Below are 9,158 nucleotides of genomic sequence, written 5' to 3'. Positions count from 1 at the left end.
GTCAGTGTTGACTCCTGGGAGATAGCTGAGATAGTCTCTGCAATTTTCTTGGCAAGAATTGAGGGGGGACAGTTGGCCCAGAGTCACCCAATTATGTTCATGCCTAAAATGGGACTAGAGTTATAGTCTTTTGTTTTCTAGTGAGACACTCACTAAACTAGATCAAACTGGTTGAGAAACAAGCTATTAGCTAAACTGGTCAATCCAGCTTAGCTAATAGTATTTATTGCAGGGTTCACAGAACACTTAAGTTGTAATTCCTGGTATCACACATCACATTTAAGCTGTACACCATTTCAGACTACATTGGCTGGATTCACACAAAATGCGAATACAAGAAACTTTTTTTGTGCTTTGAGATACTTGCACCTTAAAAAAATGAACATTTAAGATATTGAAGTTGATTATTTACTCATTGATAACAGTACATTTTGCACAAGGGTATTTTATCATTCATTCGTTCTTTTTCAGTGATAATAGCTTTAAAATTCAGTAACAATCTTGTGGCACTACTGAAGTTTTAAAAGTAATATGTGTAGGTGTACTGGGACAGGAGCTAGAAATGTGTTGGAATTTTAACATTTATTGAAGATCAATTATGAATATGCTTCTCTTTCACATTCCTAATTATGTTACAGTTGGCCAGATTTATATGGATCAGCATATTGGAATATTGATCCAAATTTTGGAATAATGGATTAATAATTTATCTGGATAGTCTCAAGCTGCATTAGACAAGCGAAAATCATTTACTGTACACATTCACTGCCATTACTCTTTATTCGCAACTAAGGAGTCTGAAAAAGTACATTTGGATCAAACCATATGTGCATTTAGTGCAACCTTGACATACTGGGCATCTAAATGCATTTAAAAACTGACAAATCTGAACTGCTTTGTATGCTTGTATCCCAGCAAGGTTTACAGCATGGTGTCTCAAGGAAGGTAATGAACAGTCGCCAATATTAGTAGCCATTGATGCACAACCCACTGTGTCAAGACTCCTGTTTGTTTGCCGTGAGCATCTCTGGGCTACAGATGCCATAGTTTAACTATATGGTGTATTTATTTATACTTAAGATATATAAATATTTCCTTCTGCGAGTCCCGAGTCTGTCTGCATGTAGCTTGGGTACACTTGGATCTCCAGCGTGAACGCCGTGCCAGAGAAAAGCTTCTCCGGAGCTGCAGCCTAGCGCGTCTGTCTTCACTCTCCTCTCCTCCTTCCCAGCCGAAGAGCCCAAGTCGCGTTGTTCCTTCTTGGGAAGGGAACTGCCTCACCCGAACCGCCGTCTCGTCGGGCGTCCGAAGAAGAGACGCTGTCTCGGAGTTGCGGAACGCAAAGAGAACTCGTCGGCGGCCTTCCTCCTCCTCCTCCTTCTCCTCCCGAGAGCCAATGGCCAAGCAAGAGGCTGTTTCCCGGTATATGCAAATAAGCATCCCCGCAGAGCATTGTGGGAAGAGCGCGAACCGGAGCTCGCCTCCGTTGGCGACGCGGCGGAACCTCCGGGAATCTGATCCCCCGCAGGAGCAAGCCTTTGCAAGCGTGCGGGTAAAGGTCCGGCGTCGTGGTGCGGACCACCGTGATATGAAGTGAGTGTAGCGGTGGTGGGAAGGGGTCCCGGCGCGAAACAAAGCATACTTACCTGGCAGGGGAGGTACCTTGATCACGAAGGAGGTTTTCCCAGGGTGAGGCTCATCCATTGCACTCCGGGTGTGCTGACCCCTGCGATTTCCCCAAATGCGGGAAACTCGACTGCATAATTTGTGGTAGTGGGGGACTGCGTTCGCGCTTTCCCCTGATTTCTCTGGTTAAAGAACAGAAAAATGAAAACTCCTTTTATTTGAATTCTATGCTTATAAGGGTGTCTTGTTTAAAGGTCTAGTCAATTTTCAAATCCAGGTTTTGTTTGAGAGGGTGGGAAAGACGCTTTGATAGGTGAATTCGACGGAATGCAGTCAAAGTTGCTGAAGGAACAGTTGCGCCTCTTCCGCTATGAAAAACAACTCTCCTACAATTTTTCTGTTGCTAATTTAGTTCACAATAGAATAGCAGACTGCTCTCTCTCTCTATACATATCCATAGATTATATTAGCAGTACGAAAGATAAGGAAAACTCTGCGTCCTTCGTTGATATGTACGATACAGGAATAAAATTTGTTGGAGCAATGATTAAATCTGGAAAAAGAATATACTTTCTATTTGAATCCACATAAGTCATGGTCCTGATTAGATATGGCATGGATGAATGTAGAAATAGGAAATGAGCTAGAATTAATAAGAGATTGACAAATGTATGGGCAGACCACAACCCCCTAAAGATGATTTGGAAAGGAAGAAAAAAAACAAGGAGATGGACATTGAACTCCTAAATTGTAAAAGAAAAAGATTATGTGTCAAAAATTGAAAAAGAAATGGAACTATTCTTTATGGAAAATACAATTCAACAAACATCCTTACAGACACTATGGGATACAGCAAAAGTATATTTGAGGGGAGGAAGAAGGAACATTTTTTCATATGTGGTGGCAGAAGTTAAAAAATATTGGATGAGGATACAAAGATGGATATTAGAAATTACAGAACACCAATTAGAACTTAATTTTTATTAGGAATAATTAAGGGAAAATTTAGCAAGTCTATCCCATCATTATACATATAACAGCAGCAAGGATAGCTTTTGCACAGGGCTGGAAAAAAGAAAAGATACCATCTGAAGAGGACCGGATTCAAAAAATAATGGACTGTGCAGAAATGGATAAATTCACAGCAGAATTAAAAGGCAAGGATGAATTGGACTATTATGCGGTTTGTGATAGGTGGTATAAATGGGTAGAATATAGAAATAAGAATTGATGTATAGGAATAAAAGCAAATATATGTATTACTAATGACACAATGCTGTTAATGTAAATAGGAATTTGTAATTTTGTTTTTAAAAATAAAATAAACATGAAAAAAAGAATACCAGACTGCTTAAAAAGAATAAAATTCCATAAAATATTTTACACTTTTGCATAACTAGTCGAGTAGGTTTTTTTTTTTTTTTTTTTTTTTAAAAACAAGTTTTATTAATTTTTAAAACACACAAATTATCATTATTCATTACATGTTTAAACCTTTTTCCATTGTAAATTTAACAAGTCAGATAAATTATGATTCTGTTTTAAAACCATTTCCATATAATATACCAAAACCTCTTATTCAATTTCTCTTTACTTCTCTTTACTCTTATTCAATATCATTATTATTATTTCATCTGATTCTTTCTGACTTAGTTACCATTATTCTCATTCTATATTTCTACAAGACCAATTCTCCCCCAAAAAGACATATACACACAACACACAAAACATAAAAAAAAATCTTTTGGAAAGTAACTTGGGCCCAGTATTCTCTCTTCATGGACTTCAATTATATTCATGCTCATCTTACATATCATTACTTATTTTATTTACCATTCTAAACCTTCTATATTAACTTCCACATATTTCACACTTCTTAATTCTACCTTAATTAATCATCTTAGTTTAAATCATTATACTTGTATCTTTTGTCCATTTTTATCATCCCTTTGTCTCATCCCTTATGGAAAAAAAAAATCAGTTTCTCCTGAAATCATTAATCAGAGTAAAATTAATCTTTAAAATAATATCTAATACCCAATCAGATTTTGCCCTATAATAAAAATTTTATAATAACATCAATACCATAATTTTTATGCATTTGCTGTCATTCTAAACCGTAGGGGATCTCTTACTAAAGCCAAAAAAAAAACATGTAACCAACTCAAATACAGTAAAACCTCCATAGTTGATCATCTCCTTAAGATGACCTAATTTTCATAGATTGGACATACACTATACAATATACACAATAGAAAGCCAACCTCTCTATATTGACCACCTCTGTAAGTTGTAACTTGACTACCTGAACTTTGACACAGCATTAATTTACTCTCTATAACCTGACCACTTGAGTCCAGTCTGCACCAAAGGCAAGAAAAGTGAAATGCAGAGTTAGTAGCAATGAATTTAAAAAGAATGTCAAAGAATATAATATTTTTGACTTTTATTTGACAATAAAGTATCTTTAACACTGATGAGTGTGGGGACTCTTTTTCAAGGCAATGCCTGACAGGAGCTTCCTTATGAGGGGTGACAAATGTAAGAGTGGAAAACTTTCTAAAGAAAGTTTCACAGTTCTGCTGTGTGCTATCTTAACTGGAGAGAAGCTAAAACCTTTGGTGATTGGTAAATTGGCAAAGCCACACTCATTCAAGAAGCTGCATTCGAAAGACCTTCCCCTCACCCGGAAATCTAACAAATCTGTATGGATGACTTGGTGTCCTATTTGATGAGTGGCTAAGAGGTATTGATTGAGAAATGAAGAAATGATCCATTCTCTTTTGTCCTAGCCGAAGTGGGAGTGCACCTTAGCCAAGATCTCACCTGGAAAAATAACATGTCCCAGGTGGTTAGAAAGGCCCAGCAAAGACTCTTATTTCCTTAGGGTCTGTAGAAAAACCAGGTGGAACAACGGCTGATGACTTCCTTCTACCAGTTCATGATAGAAAGTGTCCTCACATATTGTGTCATGGTATGGTATGCTGGCTTAACAGCCACGGACAGGAAGGCACTACAGAGGGTGATGAGCACAGTACAAAAAAAAAATCATGGGCTTTCCCCTAACCCCACTGGTTGAAATTGCCAGATCCCACTGTCTCAACAGTGAGGAAAATCCTAAGGGACAACTCCCACCCTGGACGGCATTTCTTTATTCTCCTACCATCGAACAGGATATATACTGTAGAAGCAAAGCCAGCCGGACAAATAGGATGAAAAATAACTTTTATCCATGGGCCATTATGGAAATGTGTGCTAGTTTATCACTTATTTGGGGTTAGGGGTTTCTTTTTAATTTATTGATTTATTGAGATATATTCCATGTTCTTGGGTGGGTTGCACCAAGGGAAGCTCATTCTATTTCATTGTACACATGTGCATTGACAATAAAGGTTTGAACTTGAACTTGAACCATTCCCAAGTGAATCATCTTACAAATGTGAAAATGACATTTTTGCCTCCAAACACTAAATCAAAAATTTAACATCTAGCTCAGCTTTGGCAGTGGGTCATTGCTAAAATGCAAACCTATGCAGAAGCAAAACACCAACTCCAACCCTGAGCCAGAAACAAATTTCCCATCAGAAAAGTGCTGGAAGCAATTGATGAAGCAGAAGAATTAGTGAGGGTGACACAAAAACTGCAGACAGTTATTTGCCATGGAAAGATGCTTCAGGTATGCTGAGTGGAATAGCCAGCTTTCGCTGCCTACCTTCATAAAAAGAATAAGACCAAAAATTCAATTTTCAGAAAGGACCTTATGTAAATGTAGTGACTTTGTATCATACAATATTGTATAAATGATTTTCCTGTTTTCGTATCACAAAGTTACACAATAAATCGGTCCCACACGAGTACATACGTCTACAAATTGTTCTATATGATGAATGCACTGCAACTCCAAATTTTTCTTTGACATGAACTCAAAATAAAAAACTTCCACTTTTCTTTAACCAGAGAAATCAGGGGAAAGCGCGAACGCAGTCCCCCACTACCACAAATTATGCAGTCGAGTTTCCCGCATTTGGGGAAATCGCAGGGGTCAGCACACCCGGAGTGCAATGGATGAGCCTCACCCTGGGAAAACCTCCTTCGTGATCAAGGTATCTCCCCTGCCAGGTAAGTATGCTTTGCTTCGCGCCGGGACCCCTTCCCACCACCGCTACACTCACTTCATATCACGGTGGTCCGCACCACGACGCCGGACCTTTACCCGCACGCTTGCAAAGGCTTGCTCCTGCGGGGGATCAGATTCCCGGAGGTTCCGCCGCGTCGCCAACGGAGGCGAGCTCCGGTTCGCGCTCTTCCCACAATGCTCTGCGGGGATGCTTATTTGCATATACCGGGAAACCGCCTCTTGCTTGGCCATTGGCTCTCGGGAGGAGGAGGAGGAGGAGGGAGGCCGCCGACGAGTTCTCTTTGCGTTCCGCAACTCCGAGACAGCATCTCTTCTTCGGACGCCCGACGAGATGGCGGTTCGGGTGAGGCAGCTCCCTTCCCAAGAAGGAACAACGCGACTTGGGCTCTTCGGCTGGGAAGGAGGAGAGGAGAGTGAAGACAGACGCGCTAGGCTGCAGCTCCGGAGAAGCTTTTCTCTGGCACGGCGTTAACGCTGGAGATCCAAGTGTACCCAAGCTGCATGCAGACAGACTCGGGACTCGCAGAAGGAAATATTCTGTTCCCCTGGCCTCTTGGCTGGAGATTTTGAGAGAGTTAACTTTTTTTTTCTAAAGTTAAGTTTCATATAATTTAAAGAAGAATGGAATGGAATAGAATAGGAATGAAGTGTGATTAGGCACACAAGGAGTTTATCTCTGGTGCAGAAAGCCTCAGTTGTACATATAAAGCAACAATCATCATCACCTTCATCATCCCAATAAGAGATAAACAAGATAAGGATAATGCTACAACCATATAACATGGGTAAATTATGTAGACTTAGTGCTGTGAGAATTATGTGTTCAGTAGAGCGATGGCCCGAGGGAATAAATGACCTCTTTGTCTATTTCTTTTGGCGTGCAATGGCCTAGAGCAGCATCCCGAGGGGAAAAGTTGAAACTGTGTAGAATGTGAGGGGTCTGTAGATGCCCTATTTTCTCAACCCTCCTGACCTGCACAATATACAGGTCTTCTATGGAGAGCGGACTGGTTACAGTTTTTTCTGCATACTTAGCTATCTGTTGGAGTCTGTTTGGTTCCTGTATCGCACCATACAGTTATAGAAGTACAAATGACAGACTCAACAATTTGTAGAAATGCACCAACAACTCCCGGGGCAGTCTGAACTTTCTGAATTGATGCAGGAAGAATATTCTTTGTTGTGCTTTTTTAATGATGGTTCTAATGTTAGGTGTCCATTTCAAGTCCTGGGAAATTATAGAATCCAGAAACTTGAAGTGTAATTTAGTTTAGTTTAATTTAGTTTAGTTTATTGTCATTGCACCTCATACAACAAAATCAAACACCATCTTCAGTGCACATCATGACCATGAAAATAAACACAAGCACACATCCTTCACACTCCACACATTGAACCGAAAACCCCCAACACCGCACCAACACTGCACTATACAGGAGAGGTTCCCTATTGTTGATACTGTGTTGTCTAATGTAAGAAGTGGTAGAATAGGATTTCAGCCACAACTGCTAGGAAAATTGTTTGGGATGCAAAGAAAAACCCACAAATAACTTCAAGTGAAATACAAGACTCTGACAATGTGGTATGACTGTTTCAAGATGCACAATAAGGAGGCAGTGGAAGAAAGATGGGCTGCATGGTTGAGTTGCCAGAAGAAAGCCATTACTACGCAAATACGACAAAGTATCCCGCTTACAATACCCCAAACAGCACAGACAAGCCTCAAACTTTCTGGCACAAAGTCATTTGGAGTGATGAGACCAAAATTGAGCTTTTTGGCCAAAACCATAAATGCTACATTTGGAGAGAAGTCAACAAGGCCTATAATGAAAAGTACACCATTCTTACTGTGAAACACGGAGGTGGATCGCTGATGTTTTGGGGATGTATGAGCCACAAAGGCACAGGAAATTTGGTCAGAATTGATGGCAAGATGAATGCAGTATGTTATCAAAAGATACTGGAGGAAAATTTGCATTCATCAGTCCGGAAGCTGTGCATGGGACGTACTTGTACATTCCAACATGACAATGATCTTAAACAGAAGGCCAAGTCAACCTGTCATTGCCTACAGCAGAATAAAGTGAAGGTTCTGGAGTGGCAATCTCAGTTTCCTGACCTCAATATCATTGAGCCACTCTGGGGAGATCTCAAACGTGCAGTTCATACAAGACAGCCCACGAACTGGAGACTTTTTGTCAGGAAGAATGGGCAGCTTTACTATCTGAGAAGATAAAGAGCCTCATCTATATATATATATATATCACAAAAGACTTCAAGCTGTCATTGATGTTAAAGGGGGCAATAATTAAGAACTGGGGTATGTCAACTTTTGATAAGGGTCATTTGGGTAGTTTCTGTTGTCATTATGATTTAAAAAGAGTAAACACAATTGACAATAAATGGCTTCAGCCAATCACTAACCATGAGTGAAAGAAAAGTTTCTGTGTTATCATACATATTCTCTGAAAAATGGCCAAGAAATCATAAATTCTGCCAGGGTATGTAAAGTTATGAGGACAACTGTACAACTAAAGAATGCATTAAGCCCAACTTTCTCACAGGCAGGGGTATAAGGCGAAGACAACATAGCATGCAGGAACAAATATCAGGATGATGACATTGGGTGTTTGTACCAGTGGGAAAGGCCTCATTGAAGAAAACATTTACAGGTAATCTTTGACTTACAACCATTTATTTAGCAACTGTTCAAAGCTACAATGATATTGAAAAAAAATGACTTGCAACTTTCATAACTCCTGCAGGATCTCTCATGGTTATGTGATCAAAATTTGAGTGCTTATAATATACTGTATATTTATAATGGTTGCTGCTTCCCAGGTTGATGTGATAGCCCCTTGTGACTTTTTCAGCAGGCTTCCAAAAAGCAAAGTCAATGAAGGAAGCCAGATTTAGTGAACGATTGTATAAGTCACTTAACAATTGCGGCAAAAAAAGTAAAATTGGGTGCAACTCATTTAACTGCCTTTCTTAGCAACAAAAAATCATGTCCTAGTTGTGATCTTAGTTGTGAGGACTTCCTGCAGAAGGCAGCCAGCATTGAGTCTGACAATTCCTCCACACAAGGGTACTGAATGTGGATCCATCTGATCACCACAGCAGCTCTGTAACTCGTTTTTCAAATTTGGCCACTATTATGTGTGGTTTCGGGGAGTTGAAGTCCACACATCATAAAGTCACCAAGTTTGAAAACCAGTACTCTAAATGCAACTTTACATTGTCTTTGAATTCTGCGGTCAGAATTTCAACAGTTTATATCAGAAGTGAGAGGACTATGGTCCCTTCATGACTCGTGGACTTCAATTCCCAGAATTCCTGAGCCAACCATGGTTGGCTCAGGAATTCTGGGAATTGAAGTCCACGAGTCATAAAG

The 9,158-nt window shown here is 39.8% G+C and overlaps 2 non-coding genes across 2 annotated transcripts; one reads left to right on the top strand and one right to left on the bottom strand.

The window, feature by feature from the left end:
• The first annotated feature begins 1,638 nt into the window (after positions 1-1,638).
• Positions 1,639-1,802, top strand: LOC148133428 (U1 spliceosomal RNA). The gene has a single exon (XR_015746999.1). It is a non-coding gene; the product is annotated as a U1 spliceosomal RNA (small nuclear RNA).
• Positions 1,803-5,589: 3,787 nt separating this feature from the next.
• Positions 5,590-5,753, bottom strand: LOC148133427 (U1 spliceosomal RNA). The gene has a single exon (XR_015747012.1). It is a non-coding gene; the product is annotated as a U1 spliceosomal RNA (small nuclear RNA).
• Positions 5,754-9,158: the final 3,405 nt, after the last annotated feature.

Source organism: Notechis scutatus, chromosome 1 (genome assembly GCF_049901735.1).
Source record: "Notechis scutatus isolate UNSWTSFEM ecotype Mainland chromosome 1, rNotScu1.2, whole genome shotgun sequence".
Classification (NCBI taxonomy): domain Eukaryota; kingdom Metazoa; phylum Chordata; class Lepidosauria; order Squamata; family Elapidae; genus Notechis; species Notechis scutatus.
The sequence above is the reverse complement of the archived record's forward strand: the minus strand, read 5'-3'. Positions and strand labels throughout refer to the sequence as shown.